Below are 25109 nucleotides of genomic sequence, written 5' to 3'. Positions count from 1 at the left end.
AGGAGTTCCCAGAGATGCTTAGCCCTTTAGCTTTCACTCTGCGGTCCAGCTTACCCCAAACCATCTCGATTGGGTTCAGGTCTGGTGACTGCGGTGGCCAGGTCATCTGGCGTAGCACCCCATCACTCTCCTCCTTGGTGAAATAGCCCTTACACAGCCTGGAGGTGTGTTTGGAAGTTGTTTCACACTTTTTTGTTAAGTATATAATTCCACATGTGTTAATTCATAGTTTTGATGCCTTCAGTGTGAATGTACAATTTTCATGGTCATGAAAATACAGGAAAATCTTTAAATGAGAAGGTGTGTCCAAACTTTTGGTCTGTACTGTATATACACTGCATTATGGCCTCCACAGCCATATACAACCCCTGGCAAAAATTATGGAATCACCGGGCTCGGAGGATGTTCATTTAGTTGTTTAATGTTGTTGAAAAAAGCAGATCACAGACATGGCACTAAACTAAAGTTATTTCAAATGGCAACTTTAGGGATTTAAGAAACACTAAAAGAAATCAAGATTAAAAATGTGGCACTCAGTAGGGGTATTTTTTTTCAGACCAAGCAGAGGGAAAAAATTATGGAATCACTCAATTCTCAGGAAAAAATGGTGGCTTTAATAACAGCTTGCTGTCTCTGAGGCATGGACTTAATGAGTGACAAACAGTACTCTTCATCAATTTGGAGCCTTGTCATGGACCATTTTCTTCCACTTCCACCAAAGATTTTCAATTGGATTGAGATCGGGACTATTTGCAAGCTATGACATTGACCTTATGTGTCTTCTTTCAAGGAATGTTTTCACAGTTTTTGCTCTATGGCAGGATGCATTATGATCTTGAAAAAATATGTCATCATCCCCAAACATCCTTTCAATTGATGGGATAAGAAAACTGTCCAAAATATCAATGTAAACTTGGGCATTTATTGAAGATGTAATGACAGCCATCTCCCCAGTACCTTTACTTGACATGCAGCCCCATATCATCAATGACTGTGGAAATTTGCATGTTCTCTTCATGCAGTCATCTTTATAAATCTCATTGGAACGGCACCAAACAAAAGTTCCAGCATCATCACCTTGCCCAATGCAGATTCGCGATTCATCACTGAATATCACTTTCATCCAGTCATCCACAGTCCACAATTGCTTTTCATTAGCCCAGTGTAACCTTGTTTTTTTCTGTTTAGGTGTTAATGATGGCTTATGTTTAGCTTTTCTGTATGTAAATCACATTTCCTTTCGGCGGTTTCTTACAGTTTGGTCACAGACATTGACTCCAGTTTCCTCCCATTCGTTCCTCATTTGTTTTGTTGTGCATTTCTTGTTTTGGAGACATATTGCTTTAAGTTTCCAGTATTGACGCTTTGATGTCTTCCTTGGTCTAACAGTATGTTTACCTTTATCAACCTTCCCATGTTGTTTGTATTTGGTCTAGATTTTAGACACAGCTGACTGTGCACAACCAACATCTTTTGCAACATTATGTGATGATTTACCTTCTTCCATTGTTTCAATTGACTTCTCTCGTGTTGGAGCCATGATTCATATCAGTCCACTTGGTGCAACATCTCTCCAAGGTGTGATCTCTCCTTTTTAGATGCAGACTAACGAGCAGATCTAATTTGATGCAGGTGTTAGTTTTGGAAATGAAAATTTACAGGGTGATTCCATAATTTTTTCCTCATTATTGAGTGATTCCATAATTTTTTCCATCTGCTTGGTCTGAAAAAAATTACCTTTACTGAGTACCACATTTTTAATCTTGATTTCTTTTAGTGTTTCTTAAATCCCTAAAGTTGCCATTTGAAATTACTTTAGTTTTGTGCCATGTCTGTGATCTGCTTTTTTTCAACAACATTAAACAACTGAATGAACATCCTCCGAGCCTGGTGATTCCAAAATTTTTGCCAGGGGTTGTATATACTGTATTATGGCCCCTACAGCCCCTTATATACTGTATTATGGCCCCCACAGTCCCTTATATACTGAATTGCACCCCAACAGCTCCCTTTATGCTTTACTATGGCCCCACAGCTCCATATAGCCTGTATCATGGCCCCCACAGCTCCTTATATATAGTATGGTGGGGCCCACAACCAGATAATATAAAAAACAATAAAGATTATACTCACCTTATCCTGATTCCCAGTACCCCAGTCTCCGTCTCCTCATCTGACTTCTGTGACGGACCTGCAGAGGTGGCGCGATGCAATCACATCATCTAACCTGCGTGGGTACGCTGAAGTCTCATAAGCTGCAGGCCTATTGCAGTCTGCGGTTCAGGAGGGCCTGTGTCTCACTGCTCTATCAAGGATAAAACTGTGTCGTGTCATGGGCTGGCTTGCAAATTTTAGTTTGGGGGGTAATTAGAAAGCCCTGGCCCACAACTTGTGGTGGCCTATCTTTAGCCTGCTTATCTCTGGCTGCTGCAATAAAGCAGCAGAGATGGAAGGTTTAAAAAATTATGGTGACTCGTACATAGATACGGGAACAGAACAGAGCTTACTACATAGATACGACAGCGGAACCGAGCTTACTACCTACTATAGATGCGGGAACACCCTTAGCGAATTCTACTCATTTTATTTCCCCCATCTGCACAGCCCCTCAGTTTATTACCCCCCCCATCGGTACAGGCCCTCAGTTTATTCCTCATCTGCACAAACCCTCAGTTTATTCCCCCCATCAGCACAACCCCTCATTTTATTACTCCCCCATCAGTACAGCCCTTCAGTTTATTACCTCCCATCGGTACAACCCCTCAGTTTATTACCCACCATAAGAACAGACCCTCATTGTATTCCCTTTAGCAGCACAGCAACTTAGATTATTACCCTCATCAGCATAGCCCCTTATTTTATTACCCTCGTCAGCACAGCCCCTCAGCTTATTACCCCCACCAGCACAGCCTTTCAGCTTATTACCCCCATCAGCAGAGCCCCTCTGTTTATTACTCCCCTGTCAGCACAGCCCCTAAATTTATTGCCCTTCATTGTATTCCCCACTATCAGCAGAGCCCCTCAGTTCATTACCCCCATTAGCACAGCCCCTCATTGTATTCCGAATCAGCACAGCCCCTGAGTTTATTTCATCCAAACAGAACAGCCCCTCAGTTTATTACCCCAATCAGCACAGCCATTCAGTTTATTTCCCCCATAAGCATAGACACTCAGTTTACTACCCCTCATCAGCACAGTTCCAGAGTTTATTACCCCCATCCGCACAGCCGCTCACTGTATTCCCCCTATCAGAACAGCCCCTCAGTTTAGTACCCCCATCAGCACAGACCCTCAGCTTATTACCCCCCCATCGGCACAGACCTTCAGTATATTAACCCCTATTAGCACAGCCTCTTCATTGTATTCCCCCATATTAGCACAGCCTCTTAGCTTATCAACCACTCATCAGCACAGCCCCACAGGTTATTACCCCCAATCAGCACAGACCCTCAGATTATTGCCTCCCATCAGTACAGCCCCTCAGTTTATAAACCCCATTATTACAGACCCTCAGTTTACTACCCCTCATCAGCACAACGCCTCAGTTTATTACCCCATCAACATAGCTGCTCAATGTATTCCCCCTATCAGCACAGCCCTTCAGTTTATTACCCCCTATCAGCACAGACCCTCAGTTTATAACCCACATCAGCACAGACCTTCAGTTTATTACCCCCCATTAGCACAGACCCTTCATTGCATTCCCCCATATCTGCACAGCCTCTTAGCTTATCACCCACCCATCAGCACAGCCCCAAAGGTTATTACCACCACCATCAGCACAGCCCCTCAGTTTATTACCCCCATCAGCACAGCCCCTCAGTTTATTACTCCCCATTAGCACAGACCCTTCATTGCATTCCCCCATATCTGCACAGCCTCTTAGCTTATCACCCACCCATCAGCACTGCCCCAAAGGTTATTACCACCACCATCAGCACAGCTCCTCAGTTTATTACCCCCATCAGCACAGCCCCTCAGTTTATTACTCCCCATTAGCACAGACCCTTCATTGCATTCCCCCATATCTGCACAGCCTCTTAGCTTATTCCCCACCCATCAGCACTGCCCCAAAGGTTATTACCACCACCATCAGCACAGCACCTCAGTTTATTACCCCATCAACACAGCCCCTCAGTTTATTACCCCCATCAGCACAGCTGCTCACTATATTCCCCCCATCAGCACAGCCCCTCAGTTTATTACCCCCATCAGCACAAACCTCAGCTTATTACCCCCCATCAGCACAGTTCCTCAGTTTATTACCCCCATCAGCACAGCCCCTCAGTTTATTACCTCCATCAGCACAGCAACTCACTGAATTCCCCCTATCAGCACAGCCCCTCAGTTCAGTACCCCCATCAGCACAGACCCTCAGCTTATTACCCACCATCAGAACAGACCTTCAGTATATTAACCCCTATTAGCACAGCCTCTTCATTGTATTCCCCCATATCAGCACAGCCTCTTAGCTTATCAACCACCCATCAGCACAGCCCCACAGGTTATTACCACCACCATCAGCACAGCCCTTCAGTTTATTACCCATATCAGCAAAGACCCTGAGTTTATTACCCCCTGTCAGCACAACCCTCAGCTTATTACCCCCAATCAGCACAGACCCTTAGTTTATTGCCTCCCATCAGTACAGCCCCTCAGTTTATTAACCCCATTATTACAGATCCTCAGTTTACTACCCCTCATCAGCACAGACGCTTCATTGCATTCCCCCATATCTGCACAGCCTCTTAGCTTATCATTCACCCATCAGCACAGCCCCAAAGGTAATTACCACCACCATCAGCACAGCCCCTCAGTTTATTACACCCATCAGCACAGCCCCTCAGTTTATTACTCCCCATTAGCACAGACCCTTCATTGCATTCCCCCATATCTGCACAGCCTCTTAGCTTATCACCCACCCATCAGCACTGCCCCAAAGGTTATTACCACCACCATCAGCACAGCCTGTAACATACCTGGCGGCATCCTTGCATAGTGGTCCATCTCCCACTGTGCAAGAGCGCCCACTTGATCTCCAGTCCAGTCTGCTAGCCTGGCTTCCCTCCATGCTGTCTGCTTGCCTCTGTTTCTGCTGCTTTAGGGCCGCGCCCGATCACTTCCTGCTTCTTGTAGCTGCTGCTGACACACCACTTATGCGTCATCAGCCTATTGCTGTCTGTCACCTGGTATTTAACCCAGCTCCTCCCTGTAATCCAGGCCTGAGCATTGAGTTCTGTCAGTTGGCTTCTAGTCACTGATGTGCCAGGTCCTGTATGTTTCCTGCCTTGCGGTATCAGTTCCCGTGTCTGAACTGTGTCCTGTCTGAACTATCTTCTAGCCTGTTGTCTTCTGCCTATCCTGGAGGCTGTATTTCCTGGCCAGTGGGAACACGCTCCTAGCCTGCTCTTTCCGCCTTCTAGGGGCCGCATACCTAGACCCGCTCCTGTATCTTGCTGCTGTGTCTGTTCTTGTCTGAATACTCTCCTAGCCTGTATACTCTCCTAGCCTGTTACCTGTTTTTCTCTATGTTCGTACCTTCCCTTTTCCTGCAGAATCTGATCCCGTACCTAACTCCTACTCGTTGTCCCTGTACTCCCGTTTGTGAGTTTAGAGTCCACTCGCTACTTCATTGCAAGTATCTTGTGTGTACCTGGTTCTGCCTTTCCCTTCCAGTCTGTTCCGTGTGAACAGTGCCCTGACCCTTTGCTCGCTGCTCCGGCAGTCTCGCTCTGCTCTGACCCTTTGCTCGCTGCTCCGGCAGTCTCCCTCTGCTCTGACCCTTTGCTCGCTGCTCCGGCAGTCTCGCTCTGCTCTGACCCTTTGATCGCTGCTCCTGCAGTCTCGCTCTGCTCTGACCCATTGCTCGTTGCTCCGGCTGTCTCGCTCTGCTCTGACCCTTTGCTCGCTGCTCCGGCAGTCTCGCTCTGCTCTGACCCTTTGCTCGCTGCTCCAGAAGTCTCACTCTGCTCTGACCTTTTGCTTTCTGCTCCGGCAGTCTCGCTCTGCTCTGACCCTTTGCTCGCTGCTCCGGCAGTCTCGCTCTGCTCTGACCCTTTGCTCGCTGCTCCGGCAGTCTCGCTCTGCTCTGACCCTTTGCTCGCTGCTCCGGCAGTCTCGCTCTGCTCTGACCCTTTGCTCGCTGCTCCGGCAGTCTCGCTCTGCTCTGACCCTTTGCTCGCTGCTCCGGCAGTCTCGCTCTGCTCTGACCATTTGCTCGCTGCTCCGGCAGTCTCGCTCTGCTCTGACCCTTTGCTCGCTGCTCGGGCAGTCTCGTCCTGCTCTGACCCTTTGCTCGCTGCTCCGGCAGTCTCGTCCTGCTCCTCTCTCGCTCACCGCTCCAGGCGGCCTTGTCCTGCTCTTCTCTCGCTCACCCTTCCAGGCGGTCTCGTCTTGTTCTGCTCGCCGCTCTGGGCGGCCTCACTCTGCTGTGTTTGTCCACCGCATCTGCGGTTCTGTTCCTGAGTCCCAGTCTGTACTGGGTCCTATCCACTCGGTGCTCCAACCTGTCATACCTACCAGCATCCGCCAGTTTGCATACCAGCCGTGTCTGCCTATACCCAGCAGTCTGTGTGCCAGCCTAACCTGCCTGTTCCTGTATTCCATTGTGTGGGTCAACAGCCATGTCCGGGGTCTGTCGTGTAGTAGCACCTGGTCCCTCTGCTCGATTCTTCCTTGGTGCACTGACGTCGTATGCCGTTGTGCGACCCTGGTCGGATCGGGTGGATATTTAGTTACGCCCCTCCAGGTATTCTCTCTCCGGCACGGTCCAGTGGAATCACTACATATACACGCACACGCCACTCAGCCCGGGCGTGTGCATTACAGCATGCTCAGGCCATGGTTCCCGTTGAGCCCCACGGCCTTCACTCTCTGAGACGTTTTCCAGCAAATACGTGCATCTAGAAGAAATTTATATACTTTTTTTTGCTACTAGCTGAGTTCCAGGGGAATTGCGCACCTGTCCAGATGGAGCTTTCTGCACCCGTTCCAGCGGATCCGCCACGGTATTATGGGGATCCAAGACAGAGTCGTGCATTTGTGGAGCAATGCATGCTACACTTCAAGTTCTACCCTCTTTGTTTTCCCACCGATCGGGCTAAGGTGGGATTCATGATGTCTTACCTAGCGGGTAATGCCTTGAAATGTATCACCCCCCTATGGGACGCACAGGATCCTATCGTCCTGGACATAATGGCCTTCCTGGTGGCCTTTCTAATGGTCTTCGATGACCCTAATCCGGAGGCTCCTGCTGAAGCTTCACTTCCCAATATCCCGGAGCAGCCCTGATAGGTAATGTGTGTGGGTAGTGCACTAGTCCTCTTGACCAATGAGACTATGGCCCACCCAGTATCCACACCGGATGACTACGCTCTCCGGAATACTTCTCCCAACCTCAAGAGGCAGTCCAGACGTGCTAGGCATAGAGGCAAGCTGTCATGCCAGGGTCTGTCCTCCCAAAGACCTCCTGACCCCAACCTTGTACTCCCTGCTGAAGTTTCACTTCCCAGTATCCCGGAGCTGCCCCGACGGGTAATGTGCGTGGGTAGCGCAACAGTTCTCCTGCCCGTAGAGACTGCTGCTCACCCAGAATCCACACAGGAGGACTTCCTGCACCTGGTATCTGATACTTCACCCACTTTAACCGGTGAGCCTGTCCAAGGGTACTCCAAAGCAGTGATTACCTCCGAGTACGTGCACCTCTACAACCTGGCGGAGGACCTCCTGTTGCCTCCTGAATCCCCCGGGATACCACTTGATGATAAATGGAGAGAGACTTCCCTACACCCGGTACCTGATACCTCGCCCGCTTCGTCCAGTGAGTCCGACCTAATGTACTCCGAAGCAGAGGTTACCCCCGAGTCTCTACACCCCTCCGACCAGGTGGAGGACCTCCAGTTATCTCCAGAACCCTTCGGGGTGCTACCTGGTAGTGAATGGACAGAGACTTTCCTATACTCGGTACCTGATATCGCGCCCACTTCGCCCAGTGAGTCCGACCCAATGTACTCCGAGGCAGAGGTTACCCCCGAGTCTCTGCACTCTTCCGACTCGGCGGAGGACTTCCAGTTGTCTTCTGTACCCTCTGGGGTGCCACCTGTAAATATGTGGAGAGAGACTTCCTTGTATGCTGTTCCTGGTACTCCAGCCATTTCGTCTGTTGCTGAGGATGGCTGGATAGGAGGTAGCATCCTAGCTACCCAGATGAGACCAGTTTTTTCTGTGGACAGCAGAAGTAATCTCCTTGAAGTGAAGGATTGGCTCTCGAATTCCCTGCGGAAGATTCTGGCAGGCCTGAAGAAGAGGGGGCGTAAGGGGGGGTACTGTAACATACCTGGTGGCGTCCTTGCATAGTGGTCCATCTCTCACTGTGCAAGAGCGCGCACTTGACCTCCAGTCCAGTCTGCTTGCCTGGCTTCCCTCCATGCTGTCTGCTTGCCTCTGTTTCTGCTGCTTTATGGCGGCGCCCGATCAATTCCTGCTCTTGTAGCTGCTGCTGACACACCCCTAATGTGTCATCATCCTATTGCAGTCTGTCTCCTGGTATTTCACCCAGCTCCTCCCTGGAATCCAGGCCTGAGCATTGAGTTCTGGCAGTTGGCTTCTAGTCTCTGATGTGCCAGGTCCTGTATGTTTCCTGCCTTGCGATATCAGTTCCCATGTCTGAACTGTGTCCTGTCTGAACTATCTTCTAGCCTGTTGTCTTCCGCCTATCCTGGAGGCTGTATTTCCAGGCCAGTGTGAACACGCTCCTAGCCTGTTCTTTCCGCCTTCTAGGGGCCGCATACCTAGACCCGTTCCTGTATCTTGCCTGTTCCTGTCTGAACACGCTCCTATCCTGTTCGTTCCGCCTTCTAGGGGCCGCATACCTAGACCCGCTCCTGTATCTTGCTGCTGTGTCTGTTCTTGTCTGAATACTCTCCTAGCCTGTTTCCTGATTTTCTCTATGTTTGTACCTTCCCTTTTCCTGCAGAATCTGATCCCGTACCTAACTCCTACTCGTTGTCCCTGTACTCCCGTTTGTGAGTTTAGAGTCCACTCGCTACTTCATTGCAAGTATCTTGTGTGTACCTGGTTCTGCCTTTCCCTTCCAGTCTGTTCCGTGTGAACAGAGCCCTGACCCTTTGCTCACTGCTCCGGCAGTCTCGCTCTGCTCTGACCCTTTGCTCGCTGCTCCGGCAGTCTCGCTCTGCTCTGACACTTTCCTCGCTGCTCCGGCAGTCTCGCTCTGCTCTGACCCTTTGCTCGCTGCTCCGGCAGTCTCGCTCTGCTCTGACCCTTTGTTCGCTGCTCTGGCAGTCTCGCTCTGCTCTGACCCTTTGCTCGCTGCTCCGGCAGTCTCGTCCTGCTCTGACCCTTTGCTCGCTGCTCCAGAAGTCTCACTCTGCTCTGACCTTTTGCTTTCTGCTCCGGCAGTCTCGCTCTGCTCTGACCCTTTGCTCGCTGCTCCGGCAGTCTCGCTCTGCTCTGACCATTTGCTCGCTGCTCCGGCAGTCTCGCTCTGCTCTGACCCTTTGCTCGCTGCTCCGGCAGTCTCGCTCTGCTCTGACCCTTTGCTCGCTGCTCCAGCAGTCTCGCTCTGCTCTGACCCTTTGCTCGCTGCTCCGGCAGTCTCGCTCTGCTCTGACCATTTTCTCGCTGCTCCGGCAGTCTCGCTCTGCTCTGACCCTTTGCTCGCTGCTCGGGCAGTCTCGTCCTGCTCCTCTCTCGCTCACCGCTCCAGGCGGCCTTGTCCTGCTCTTCTCTCGCTCACCCTTCCAGGCGGTCTCGTCTTGTTCTGCTCGCCGCTCTGGGCGGCCTCACTCTGCTGTGTTTGTCCACCGCATCTGCGGTTCTGTTCCTGAGTCCCCGTCTGTACTGGGTCCTATCCGGTGCTCCAACCTGTCATACCTACCAGCATCCGCCAGTTTGCATACCAGCCGTGTCTGCCTATACCCAGCAGTCTGTGTGCCAGCCTAACCTGCCTGTTCCTGTATTCCATTGTGTGGGTCAACAGCCATGTCCGGGGTCTGTCCTGTAGTAGCACCTGGTCCCTCTGCTCGATTCTTCCTTGGTGCACTGGCGTCGTATGCCGTCGTGCGACCCTGGTCGGATCGGGTGGATATTTAGTTACGCCCCTCCAGGTATTCTCTCTCCGGCACGGTCCAGTGGAATCACTACATATACACGCACACGCCACTCAGCCCGGGCGTGTGCATTACAGCATGCTCAGGCCATGGTTCCCGTTGAGCCCCACGGCCTTCACTCTCTGAGACGTTTTCCAGCAAATACGTGCATCTAGAAGAAATTTATATACTTTTTTTGCTACTAGCTGAGTTCCAGGGGAATTGCGCACCTGTCCAGATGGAGCTTTCTGCACCCGTTCCAGCGTATCCGCCACGGTATTATGGGGATCCGCAGCGCAGGGAGGCCCAAGCTTTCTGGGCCCCCCCCCCCGCTACAAATTGCAGTCCGCAGCCACCCCGGAAAATGGCACGTTCATAGAAGCGCCATCTTCTGGCGCTGTACCCAACTCATCCAGGGCCCTGGTGCGGTGGCTCACTGGGTAATAAAGGGGTTAGCCCCAGCTTGGCATTATCAGCTGGCCCCAAGCCCAAAATTCATGGGGTCACGCCAGTATTAGACATGACCGCCATGAATTTCTAGTAAAGTATTTAAAAAAAACACAACACCCAGAATAAAGTCCTTTAATTGAAATAAAGACACAATTCTTTATTGTTCTAAATTAAACCATACTTACCATCACACCCATTCCAGCTGAAGCCAACGATCTCCTGCAATAAAAGAAAAATAATAAACTAACCTCATCCTTACCTTTCCATGGTTCCCACGACAGCTTCAGCTCTGCTACATCGAGATGACTGGCTGGACCGCAGCAGAACGCTGCCATCCAGTCTGTCATCCCGCAGACACTGAGAAGCTCAGGCATGCTTGCGCTCCTCACTGTCTCGCTGTGGCGGCATCCAGATGAGCCGAGGTCATGTCCAATGAACTCGGCTCACCTCATGCACGTCACTGACAGCGTGGGAAAATTCTCACGCTGAAGTACTGAGTGCAGGAGAATTCTCCCACGCTGTCAGTGATGTGCATGAGGTGAGCTCATGTCCAATGAACTCAGCTCACCTCCTGCACGTCACTGACAGCGTGGGAAAATTCTCCTGCACTCAGCGCTTCAGCGTGGGAGAATTCTCACGCTGAAGCGCTGAGTGCAGGAGAATTCTCCCACGCTGTCAGTGACGTGCAGGAGGTGAGCTGAGTTCATTGGACATGAGCTCACCTTATGCACGTCACTGACAGCGTGGGAGAATTCTCCTGCACTCACCGCTTCAGCGTGAGAATTTTCCCACGCTGTCAGTGACGTGCATGAGGTGAGCCGAGTTCATTGGACATGAACTCGGCTCATCTGGATGTCGTCACAGAGAGACGCTGAGCAGCGCAAGCAAGCCTGCGCTTCTCAGTGTCTGCGGGATGAGAGGCTGGATGGCAGCGTTCTGCTGCGGTCCAGCCTGTCATCTCGATGTAGCAGAGCTGAAGCTGTCGTGGGAACCATGGAAAGGTAAGGATGAGGTTGCTTTATTATTTTTCTTTTATTGCAGGAGATCGTTGGCTTCAGCTGGAATGGGCGTGACGGTGAGTATGGTTTAATTTAGAACAATAAAGGATTGTGTCTTTATTTCAATTAAAGGACTTTATTCTGGGTGTTTGTGTTTTTTTTAACTTTGACTATGGGGTTAGTAATGGGGGTGTCTTATAGACGCCTCTCCATTACTAACCTGGGCTTGATGTCAGCTGGCATTATAAGCTGACATCAACCCCAACCCTATTACCCCCTGCCACCGCACCAGGGCAGCGTGGAAGAGCGAGGCTAAGTGCCAGAATTGGCGCATTCATTGAATGCGCCATTTCTGGGGCGGCTGACGGCTGGTGTTTCTAGCCTGGGAGGGGGCCAATATTCATGGCTCCCTTCCTGGGCTATTAATATCAGCCCCCAGCTGTCTGCCTAGCCTTTGCTAGCTATTAAATTAGGGGGGACCCCACATCATTTTTTTTGGGGGGTCCCCCATTTTAATAGCTAGTAAAGGCTATGTATTCAGCTGGGGGCTGATATTAGTAGCCTGGGAAGCTCCGTGGGTATTACCCCCTTCCCAGGCTTCAAACATCTGCCCCAGCCGTCTGCTTAACCTCCGCTAGAGCCTAAAATTAAGGGGAACCCCACGCCAATTTTTTTAATAATAAATCCTTTATTTTAATACTAAATGACAAGTACAGTAACCAACACTATCACTGTACTTCATATATATGTGACTGACATGTTTCTATCTATCTAATCTATGTGTGATGCTCTATCTTTCTGTTCTAAATTGTCGGGTACCGCTGCTGAATTGCCGGCTTTTTTAAAGAGACAGTGCATGAAAACACTATTATTTTTTTAAATAAATCCTTTACACTAAATGACAAGTACAGTAAGCAACACTATCACTGTACTTATTATATATGTGACTGACATGTTTCTATCTATCTAATCTATGTGTGATGCTCTATTCCTTCTTGTCTAAATTGTCGGGTACCGGTGTATGCCGCTGCTGAATTTGCCGGCCGGCTTTTCTAAAGAGAGTGTCTTCTGAGCAGTTTGTCAGCTTTTGGACACCTTTGCAGGTGTTTTCTATGTGTTTCTATGTGTTTTTGTTTGCCTGCCATTGGTTTTAACGGTGTTCGACGGTGTTCTAAGGTGTTCCACGAACAGTTCGACGAACAGTTCCTCGAACATCCCGGTGTTCGACGAACCGAACCGAACCCGAACACTACGGGGGTGGCTCAACACTAGAGATGAGCGGTGTTCGACTAGAACTGTTCGCCAATCTCAAATTCGAGCTGTTTTGGGCGCTGTTCGAGTTGTTCGACGAACCCGAACGATTTGCAAAAAATTCGGCTGTTCGAGGTTATGTTCGATAACTGTTCGTGCACCAAAAGCGTGTCCTGCATGTCTGGCGCTATTTAGAGCACCAATCATGCAGGGATTGTCTGCCACTCACTGTAATGCCACAGCCATGGTGGTTGTGGCATTACAGTGATTGCCCAAATCGATGGGAACAGTGCCAACAGTGAAACATGAAAAGCCGGCAATTCAGCAGCGGCATACACCTGTACCCGACAATTTAGAACCGAAAGAATAGAGCTTCACACATAGATTAGATAGATATAAACATGTCAGCCACATATATACGAAGTACAGTGACAGTGTTGCTTACTGTACTTGTCATTTAGCGTAAAGGATTTATCAAAAAAAATAATAGTGTTTTCATGCACCGTCTCTTTAAAAAAGCCGGCCGGCAATTCAGCAGCGGTACCCGACAATTTATAACAGACAGAATAGAGCTTCACACATAGATTAGATAGATAGAAACATGTCAGTCACATATATATGAAGTACAGTGATAGTGTTGGTTACTGTACTTGTCATTTAGTATTAAAATAAAGGATTTATTATTAAAAAAATTGGCGTGGGGTTCCCCTTAATTTTAGGCTCTAGCGGAGGTTAAGCAGACGGCTGGGGCAGATGTTTGAAGCCTGGGAAGGGGGTAATACCCACGGAGCTTCCCAGGCTACTAATATCAGCCCCCAGCTGAATACATAGCCTTTACTAGCTATTAAAATGGGGGACCCCCCAAAAAAAATGACGTGGGGTCCCCCCTAATTTAATAGCTAGCAAAGGCTAGGCAGACAGCTGGGGGCTGATATTAATAGCCCAGGAAGGGAGCCATGAATATTGGCCCCCTCCCAGGCTAGAAACACCAGTCGTTAGCCGCCCCAGAAATGGCGCATTCATAGGATGCGCCAATTCTGGCACTTAGCCTCGCTCTTCCACGCTGCCCTGGTGCGGTGGCAGGGGGTAATAGGGTTGGGGTTGATGTCAGCTTATAATGCCAGCTGACATCAAGCCCAGGTTAGTAATGGAGAGGCGTCTATAAGACACCCCCATTACTAACCCCATAGTCAAAGTTAAAAAAAACACAAACACCCAGAATAAAGTCCTTTAATTGAAATAAAGACACAATCCTTTATTGTTCTAAATTAAACCATACTTACCGTCACGCCCATTCCAGCTGAAGCCAACGATCTCCTGCAATAAAAGAAAAATAATAAAGCAACCTCATCCTTACCTTTCCATGGTTCCCACGACAGCTTCAGCTCTCCTACATCGAGATGACAGGCTGAACCGCAGCAGAACGCTGCCATCCAGCCTCTCATCCCGCAGACACTGAGAAGCGCAGGCTTGCTTGCGCTGCTCAGCGTCTCTCTGTGACGACATCCAGATGAGCCGAGTTCATGTCCAATGAACTCGGCTCACCTCATGCACGTCACTGACAGCGTGGGAAAATTCTCACGCTGAAGTGCTGAGTGCAGGAGAATTCTCCCACGCTGTCAGTGATGTGCATAAGGTGAGCTCATGTCCAATGAACTCAGCTCACCTCCTGCACGTCACTGAGAGCGTGGGAAAATTCTCCTGCAATCAGCGCTTCAGCGGCAAATTCAGCAGCGGCATACACCGGTACCCGACAATTTAGACAAGAAGGAATAGAGCATCACACATAGATTAGATAGATAGAAACATGTCAGTCACACATATAAGAAGCACAGTGACAGTGTTGGTTACTGCACTTGTCATTTAGTGTAAAGGATTTATTAAAAAAAATATTAGTGTTTTCATGCACCGTCTCTTTAAAAAAGCCGGCCGGCAATTCAGCAGCGGTACCCGACAATTTAGAACAGAAAGAATAGAGCTTCACACATAGATTAGATAGATAGAAACATGTCAGTCACATATATAATAAGTACAGTGATAGTGTTGCTTACTGTACTTGTCATTTAGTGTAAAGGATTTATTTAAAAAAATAATAGTGTCTTCTGAGCAGTTTGTCAGCTTTTGGACACCTTTGCAGGTGTTTTCTATGTGTTTTTGTTTGCCTGCCATTGGTTTTAACGGTGTTTGACGGTGTTCTAAGGTGTTCCACGAACAGTTCGACGAACAGTTCCTCGAACATCCCGGTGTTCGACGAACCGAACCGAACCTGAACACTACGGGGGTGGCTCAACACTACTCAACACTACTCCTGTTGCCTCCTGAATCCCCCGGGATACCACTTGATGATAAATGGAGAGAGACTTCCCTACACCCGGTACCTGATACCTCGCCCGCTTCGTCCAGTGAGTCCGACCTAATGTACTCCGAAGCAGAGGTTACCCCCGAGTCTCTACACCCCTCCGACCAGGCGGAGGACCTCCAGTTATCTCCAGAACCCTTCGGGGTGCTACCTGGAAGTGAATGGACAGAGACTTTCCTATACTCGGTACCTGATATCGCGCCCACTTCGCCCAGTGAGTCCGACCCAGTGTACTCCGAGGCAGAGGTTACCCCCGAGTCTCTGCACTCTTCCGACTCGGCGGAGGACTTCCAGTTGTCTTCTGTACCCTCTGGGGTGCCACCTGTAAATATGTGGAGAGAGACTTCCTTGTATGCTGTTCCTGGTACTCCAGCCATTTCGTCTGTTGCTGAGGATGGCTGGATTGGAGGTAGCATCCTAGCTACCCAGATGAGACCAGTTTTTTCTGTGGACAGCAGAAGTAATCTCCTTGAAGTGAAGGATTGGCTCTCGAATTCCCTGCGGAAGATTCTGGCAGGCCTGAAGAAGAGGGGGCGTAAGGGGGGGTACTGTAACATACCTGGTGGCGTCCTTGCATAGTGGTCCATCTCTCACTGTGCAAGAGCGCGCACTTGACCTCCAGTCCAGTCTGCTTGCCTGGCTTCCCTCCATGCTGTCTGCTTGCCTCTGTTTCTGCTGCTTTATGGCGGCGCCCGATCAATTCCTGCTCTTGTAGCTGCTGCTGACACACCCCTTATGTGTCATCATCCTATTGCAGTCTGTCTCCTGGTATTTCACCCAGCTCCTCCCTGGAATCCAGGCCTGAGCATTGAGTTCTGGCAGTTGGCTTCTAGTCTCTGATGTGCCAGGTCCTGTATGTTTCCTGCCTTACGATATCAGTTCCCATGTCTGAACTGTGTCCTGTCTGAACTATCTTCTAGCCTGTTGTCTTCCGCCTATCCTGGAGGCTGTATTTCCAGGCCAGTGTGAACACGCTCCTAGCCTGTTCTTTCCGCCTTCTAGGGGCCGCATACCTAGACCCGTTCCTGTATCTTGCCTGTTCCTGTCTGAACACGCTCCTATCCTGTTCGTTCCGCCTTCTAGGGGCCGCATACCTAGACCCGCTCCTGTATCTTGCTGCTGTGTCTGTTCTTGTCTGAATACTCTCCTAGCCTGTTTCCTGTTTTTCTCTATGTTCGTACCTTCCCTTTTCCTGCAGAATCTGATCCCGTACCTAACTCCTACTCGTTGTCCCTGTACTCCCGTTTGTGAGTTTAGAGTCCACTCGCTACTTCATTGCAAGTATCTTGTGTGTACCTGGTTCTGCCTTTCCCTTCCAGTCTGTTCCGTGTGAACAGAGCCCTGACCCTTTGCTCACTGCTCCGGCAGTCTCGCTCTGCTCTGACCCTTTGCTCGCTGCTCCGGCAGTCTCGCTCTGCTCTGACACTTTGCTCGCTGCTCCGGCAGTCTCGCTCTGCTCTGACCCTTTGCTCGCTGCTCCGGCAGTCTCGCTCTGCTCTGACCCTTTGTTCGCTGCTCCGGCAGTCTCGCTCTGCTCTGACCCTTTGCTCGCTGCTCCGGCAGTCTCGTCCTGCTCTGACCCTTTGCTCGCTGCTCCGCAGTCTCATCCTGCTCCTCTCTCGCTCACCCCTCCAGGCAGCCTTGTCCTGCTCTTCTCTCGCTCACCCCTCCAGGCGGTCTCATCTTGTTCTGCTCGCTGCTCTGGGTGGCCTCACTCTGCTGTGTTTGTCCACCGCATCTGCGGTTCTGTTCCTGAGTCCCAGTCTGTACTGGGTCCTATCCATTCGGTGCTCCAACCTGTCATACCTACCATCATCCGCCAGTCTGCATACCAGCCGTGTCTGCCTATACCCAGCAGTCTGTGTGCCAGCCTAACCTGCCTGTTCCTGTATTCCCCTGTGTGGGTCAACAGCCGTGTTCGGGGTCTGTCCTGGAGTAGCACCTGGTCCCTCTGATCGGTTCCTCCTTGGTGCACTGGCGTCGTGTGCCGTCATGCGACCCTGGTCGGATCGGGTGGATACTTAGTTACGCCCCTCCAGGCATTCACTCTCCGGCACGGTCCAGTGGAATCACTACATATACACGCACATGCCACTCAGCCCGGGCGTGTGCATTACACAGCCCCTCAGTTTGTTACCCCCATCAGCTCAGCCCCTCAGTTTATTACTCCCCATCAGCAGACTCTCAGTTTATTACCCCATCAAAACAGCCCCTCAGTTTTTTACCCCCATCAGCACAGCTGCTCACTATATTCCCCCCAATCAGCACAGCCCCTCAGTTTATTACCCCCCATCAGCACAAACCTCAGCTTATTACCCCCCATCAGCAAAGACCTTCAGTTTATTAACCCCTATTAGCACAGCCCCTTCATTGTATTCCCCCATATCTGCACAGCCTCTTAGCTTATCACCCACTAATCAGCACAGCCCCACAGGTTATTACCACCACCATCAGCACAGACCCTCAGTCTATTACCCCTATCAGCACAGCCCCTAAGTTTATTACCCCCTGTCAGCACAGCCCCTCAGTTTATTACCCCCCATCAGCACAAACCCTCAGCTTATTACCCCCCATCAGCACAGACCTTCAGTTTATTACTCCCCATTGGCACAACCCCTTCAATGTATTCCCCCAAATCTACACAGTCTCGTAGCTTATCACCCACCCATCAGCACAGCCCCAAAGGTTATTACCACCACCATTAGCACAGCCCCTCAGTTTATTACTCCCCATCAGCACAGACTCTCAGTTTATTACCCCCCATCAGCACAGACCTTCAGTTTATTAACTCCCATTAGCACAGACCCTTCATTGTATTCCCCCATATCTGCACAGCCTCTTAGCTTATCACCCACCCATCAGCACAGCCCCAAAGGTTATTATCACCACCATCAGCACAGCCCCTCAGTTTATTACCCCTGTCAGCACAGCCCGTCAGGTTATTACCCACTATCAGCACAGCCCCTGAGTTTATTACCCTCATCAGCAGAGACCCACAGTTTATTGACCCCCATCAGCACAGACCCTCAGTTTATTACCCCCCATCAGCAGAGACCCTCAGTTTATTACCCCCATTAGCACAGACCCTCAGTTTGCTACCCCTCTTCAGCACAGTCTCTCAGTTTGTTACCTCCACCATCAGCACAGCCCCTCAGTTTATTACCCCATCAGCACAGCTGCTCACTGTATTCCTCCTATCAGCAGAGCCCTTCAGTTTATTACCCCCATCAGCACAGACCCTCAGTTTACTACCCCCATCAGCACATATCTTCAGTTTATTACCCCCATTAGCACAGCCCCTTCAATGTATTACCTCATATCTGCACAGCCTCGTAGCTTATCACCCACCCATCAGCACAGCTCCATAGGTTATTACCACCACCATCAGCACAGACTCTCAGTTTATTACCCCGTAAACACAGCCCCTCAGTTTATTATCCCCATCAACACAGTCCCTCAGTTTATTACTCCCTATCAGCACAGACCCTTACTTTATTAGTCCCCCTCCCTCCATCAGCACAGACCCTCTCCTCATAGTAATGTAGGAATTAAAAAAAAAGATTATAGTCACATGATCCATGCTCCCATCCAGTCTCCTCTTCTGTGAAGCGCAGCAGTGGACACTGGACGGCACGATGACATCAATTCATTGCGCCATCCAATTACTTAATGCATGCGCAAGCTGGCGTCCTGCTGGAGATCCCGGTGAGCAGGGGTGATGACAGCCCATCTGCTTCTGTCCCAGGTGGTGCTGACAGCAATTGTATTTACGACTGGTAGACGCAAATACAATTGAGTGCCGGGAGGGAGCTATGGCTGGAGAAAAGGGTGAGCGGTGTCAGTGACTGACATTGCTCACCTCCGTTCCTGCGCCCCGGTCGTCGCTGTGCTTAATGTCTGCAGCTGCAGGAAGGTGTCCGGCGGCTGCAGAAATTCAGCGATTTTTTTTTTTTTTAAAGTGCGTTACATGCTGGTAGGCAGGAGGTGGCACCCTAGGCAGGTGCCAAACCTGCCCTCCCCCTGTCCCGGCCCTGAATACCGCCGGCCGGGCACAGCCACATGGTTAGAATTACAGTGCCGGCCATGCGGCTGCTGAGATTGACTGATTGGGGACCAGGCCAGCCTGCTTCTGGTCAGCGATGTTGATGCCGACACAGTTAAGTGCAGCAGTTACATGAGATGAGGGGCTCGGGCCAAGATGTTCAAGGTCAGAGTCCCGGATCTTTGATTCTAGTGACACACCTGCTCTAAAGTGACCTTTTCTGAAGTTGCTGTATTAATACTCCTATCCCTGTAATCAACCAGTCTCTAACCGTTGAGGACCCTGAGGAGAAAACAGAAGCAATTTATCACTTTTGTCTTGTGCTTTTTAGGCTATATAGTACTCTAATAGCTCATAGGTAGTAATTGGAGGAATCAGCAAAGTCAATGTCTCTACTGTATTGTAACTAGCGATCATGTGATTCTCAGGTCTAATTGAAACATCAATATTGCTGGCAAAAAAGAGCTGCTGGGTCTGAGCTAATCGGATCTGCAGGTATCTCTGCCTGAGTTCTATTTTTTCTGTAACCTGGGCATATTATGTAATATAAATATTTTTACAGGGAAACTATCATCTGATTCCTGCTGCACAAACCATGGGCAACTTAAATCAGAGCATAACTGCACATATGCAGCAAGGTAAATTTTTTTAAATACACTTTAAATATCTTGCCAGGAAGCATAGCCAGATGTAACAGGTAGTGTTGAGCTACCCCCGTAGTGTTCGAGTTCGGTTCATCGAACACCCGTATGTTCACCGAACTGTTCGTCGAACTGTTCGTCGAACACCGTCGAACACCATTAAAACCAATGGCAGGCAAACAAAAACACATAGAAAACACATTCAAAGGTGTCCAAAAGCTGACAAACTGCTCAGAAGACACAACTAACACATGGAAAAGTGACAAGTACATATAGTCATGCGAAAAGAAAAGAGGTGGAGGAGTAAAAGGAGGGGGAGACACAGATATAGGCATGGCATGCCCTTCTAAAACCAAAAAAGTGCAAAGCTGACACGGCCAGTCCGTTCCTGACCGTGCGACCTCCGTTTTGCCGGGTTTGTGCCAGAGCTGCGGTGGACCCTGACGGCCAGCCCCCCTCTCCCAATACTGGTGCCTGTCCGCTGGTGCGTCGAGCGAGCCCCCCTGCGGTGGAGGCAGGTCTAAGCTTTTTAATTTAAATTGTCTCACTAATTTGAATGAATACACTTTAAATCCTTTTACAAGGATCTATTGGAGGGCAAGTCTCATGCCAGCAGCCGTGTAATTCCTGCTCCAGTAGCGTCCACTAAAGCTGCTGCAGTTAAAAAGCTTTTATAAGGATCGAGCTCGGCGGTCCACCGCAAGGCGTCCTACTGCCAGTCCCAGCCCCTATGCCTTGGGGTGCCTCCCCGATGCTCTTCACTGAGTGTCCCGGGGGCCCGAACCATTTCCTTTGAAAAAATTAAGTGTCCAAACTACAGGTGGTGTAGCTTGCTTAACAGCTGGGATAATCCGCTGACTAGCAGACACTGCTACTAGACACAAAGTATTTCCTGGGCTAGATGCAGTTAAAAATTTGTAATTAGATGCTCTTGTTGGATGCTGAGAAAGCACTCCATAGAGTCTCCTGGCACGCCATATATTATTCCCTTAAAAAGCTTGGGGGTAGGGGTCTAGGGGACCCGTTTATAGGCAAAATCACGGCCCTGTATCGCAATACATCACCTAGGCTGAAGATAAATGGAACATTTTCATCACCTTTCATAATCACCAATGGGACAAAGCAGGGATGTCCTCTGTCCCCTCTCTTATACATCCTAGTGACGGAGCACCTGCTCTCATCAATTCGCCATAACCCCAATATTACGTGGATTGAGGTGGGAGGCACCGAGTACAAGTCTCTGCATTTGCTGATGATGTCCTAGTATATATCACTCAATCACATATATCCATCCCTGCTATTATTGCTGAAATAGATCACTTTGTTACATGGTCAAATTTTAAAATCAATACAGCGAAGTCTGAGGCCCTCGATGTCTCTCTCCCCAAATCCATACAGGATTCCATCCAGTCCAACTTTCCCTTTGCCTGGCCCTCACAGGGTATCAAATACTTAGGAATTCCTATTCAAAGAGACCTCTCCCGTCTATGTTATCTTAATTTTGGGCCCTTTATTGAACAACTCCATACAGACCACGGTTGGCAAGTTAGAACTGGAAGATTCACTACGTGAACCACTGGTGTTTTGTGGAAAAGCACATGTACACTGTGTTCCAAATTATTATGCAAAAAGTGTTTAGGAGTGATAAGGGAAGAATTTTTTTGTTTGTCAGTTAAACTCATTGATGGTGATGTGTGTCAGGGCTCTTTATATCACTGTAAGCAATTGCAGACACCTGTGCTAATTAGTTTGGCAGGTGTGTCCAATGAAAGACCAGACTACTTAAGAAGGCTGTCCCACATTATTAAGCAGCCTACATTATCTGCCAAAATGGGAAAGAAAAAGGATGTGTCGGCTACTGAGAAGCAACAAATTGTGGAGTGTTTAGGTCAAGGCATGACTACAATCAACATTGCCAAGACAATTCATCCTAATCATCGCACAATCCAGAAGTATGTAGCTGATTCACAGTGCACACGTGTGCGTGCTGATAAGGGAAAATTGAGGACTCTTTCCTACAGGCAATTACGTCAGGTTAAAAGAGCAGCGGCAAAAATGCCTTGTCATAGCAGCAGACAAGTTTTTGAAGCTGCTGGGGCCTCCAGCGTCCCCCGAACAACAATATGCAGAGTCTTAAGAGGTTTGCAGCTGTGCGTAAGCCATCCTGTCGACCTCCTCTATCCACTGTACAGAAGCAGAAACTGCTCGAGTGGGCCAAACAATACATGAAGACTGACTTCAAAACTGTTTTGTTCACCGATGAGTGCCGTGCAACGCTCGATGGTCCAGATGGATGGAGTGGAGGATGGCTGGTTGATGGACAACCCATGCAAACACGGCTAAGGCGCCAACAAGGAGGAGGTGGAGTAATGTTTTGGGCTGGAATCATGGGGAGAGAGATTGTCGGCCCCTTTAGGATCCCTGAAGGGGTAAAGATGAACTCCATAATGTATGTGGAGTTTCTCAAACAGCTCTTCCTGCCATGGTTCAAGAAGAAGAACCGTGTATTCCCAGCAAGATCATTTTCATGCATGATAATGCACAGTCTCATGCTGCACATAACACATCTGCATCTCTGGCTGATATGGGCATAAAAGGGGACAAACTTATGGTGTGACCCCCATGCTCCCCTGACCTCAACCCCATTCAGAACCTGTGGAGCATCATCAAAAGGAGTGTCTATGATGTCGGGAGGTAGTTCACATCTAAGCAACAGCTCTGGGAGGGTATTCTGTCCTCATGCAAAACAATTGAAGCAGAAACCATCCAAAACCTGAAAAATTCAATGGACGAGAGAGTTCAGAAGCTCCTTTCAAACAAGGGGTCCTATGTGCAAATGTAACATCACCTAGAATAAAGTTTTGAGTTGAAAACTGTTTGATTTCTGTTTCTAATAACCTGCTAATGCTTATAATTTCAAAAATGACCATTTCTGGTTCTTTATTAAAATGAAAAGGTTGATCGAAGAGTGTGGGGGATCTAAGTGTGTGGCAACCCAGTAGTCAGGATTACTTCGAATTCTGACAATCTGAGGGTCATGTTGCAGGTAGTGCAGCAAGAAGGCACTCATGTGTCTTGCGCATCTAGGAGCCCCAAAATTATTTTCTGGGCTAGATGCAGCTAAAAATTATTAGTAATTTTAAATCGGGTGGAGTTTAATATAGATGGCCTAATAGAATCAGTACTCCACACTGCTACAAGGCCCAAATTATTTTCCAGCCAAGATAAAGATCAACATGATTAGTAATTTTAAAGCTTAAAACGGTTGGTGAGGTGATTTTAACAAATTGTAAGGCAGCGCTAGTCATCATCATGGGGCATACTCGCTGCAGCGGGTCAATTAATGCACACCAGCAATGTCTTTCCGGTTTTCACACTTCAGAAGTTTATTATCTCATCATAAACCGCCGTTCACATATATAATGTCAAACGAGCCCCAAGTGGCAGACAGGCCCACTTAGCTCCAGGTCCAGCCTTCAGCAAGGTAATAATAAAGCAATGTCCAAATCAATGTCCATATAAGCTGTTTTTTTACCTTTTGAGGCTTATGGCTGCTTCAGTCCTTTTGGTTCCCAGATGGGGGTCTCTAGCCTCTGGCCCTCCAAGGCTTACTTGCATCTAGTCCCAAGATCCAGGCTTCACTCTCCAGGAGTCCGCCAAGCTTCATCAGGCCTCACCAGGCCTCACACGGTGCCACACACACGGGGAACAGGCCTCAGGCCTATCACACCCCTTGCACCACTGCAAGCACCTGTCTCAAATTACCAGGGTTTTTATATCCTATAGAAACAGCCACAGGACCTGTGCTTATCTCACAGTCACGTGTCCAGACCTTCCGTTGTGCAAAAGGACCTGTGTGATGTCACAGTCATGTGACCAGTCATCTGAGGGGGAGCAAATAGCATAAACAGATATAAACAGATCATTATAGCAATACCGCTGCACCACAAAATCATCAAGCTTTTACTCTCCCCAGGAATGACACAGGGGTAGAAAAGTCTTTTCGGATCCATGATTTGTTCATCTTTATGAACGTGAGTCTGTCTACATTATCAGTGGAGAGCCGCGTGCGCTTATCTGTCAGAACACCACCAGCAGCGCTGAACACACGTTCAGACAGAACGCTGGCTGCGGGGCATGACAAGATCTCCAAGGCGTAAGTGGCGAGCTCCGGCCATTTATCCAGATTGGAAGCCCAAAAAGAGCAAGGTTCCAGTGACACAGTCATGGCTTCAATGTTTACTTGGAGATACTCCTGTACCATCGTCTCTAGGCGTTGACTATGTGTCAGACTTCTTGTCTCCTGTGGCCTTGCAAAGGATGGGCTAAAAAAGTGGTGAAATGATTCCGCAAAATTGATGTTACCAGCAGATACTGTGTTTCTGTTACGTTTTGAGCGCTGAACACTCGACTGTCCCACAGTTGGCTAGTTGGAACTGTGGGATTCACTACGTTCACCACTAGTGTTTTTGGGAAAAGCACATGTAAGATTCTGCAACAGTCTCTGCTGATACTCCTGCATGCGTACATCTCTTTCTATGGCAGGAATAATTTCTGCAAATTTACTTTTGTAGCGGGGATCTAAGAGTGTGACAACCCAGTAGTCAGGATTATTTCTAATTCTCCCAATTCGAGGGTCATGTTGCAGGTAGTGCAGCAAGACGGCACTCCTGTGTCTTGCGCATCCAGGAGCACCAAGTCCCTGTTGTGTTGGTGGCGGGGTAACAATCATGCTTCCTTCCTCTGCCCTCTCCCCCCAACCTCGCACAACAGAAATGTGATCAAGGTCTGGCTCATCTGATGAGTCTTCCATCAGTTCGTCCTCCACTTCCTCCTGGGCTCCTGCACCTTCCTCACTAGTTTGGCTGCTACCATGCGCCCTGTTAAAATCTTCTCCCCCAACCTCACATGCCTACCGCCTTGGTGCTGCCGACCGTCTGGACCTTGCAGATGTTAGCCCTTCCGCATACAACTCCTCCTCCTCTACTTCCTCCACCTCCTCTTATGCCACCACCTGACTCCGAATTCTGTTTAACATGTGCTCCAGCATGTAAATCACCAGAATAGTCATGCTGATAATGGTATCGTCAGCACTAAAAATCTTCGTCGCCATTTCAAAACTGTGCAGAAGGGTGCATAGGTCCCTGATCTGAGACCACTCCTCCAGCGTGATTTGCCCCACCTCTGGATCTCGCTGGCCCAGGCTATACGTCACAACGTATTGCACCAGGGCTTGTCGGTGCTGCCACAGTCGCTGCAACA

Source organism: Phyllobates terribilis, unplaced genomic scaffold, assembly GCF_046119375.1.
Source record: "Phyllobates terribilis strain yellow unplaced genomic scaffold, ASM4611937v1 Scaffold_4__5_contigs__length_816908805, whole genome shotgun sequence".
Classification (NCBI taxonomy): domain Eukaryota; kingdom Metazoa; phylum Chordata; class Amphibia; order Anura; family Dendrobatidae; genus Phyllobates; species Phyllobates terribilis.
This window is presented reverse-complemented; position numbering follows the sequence as displayed.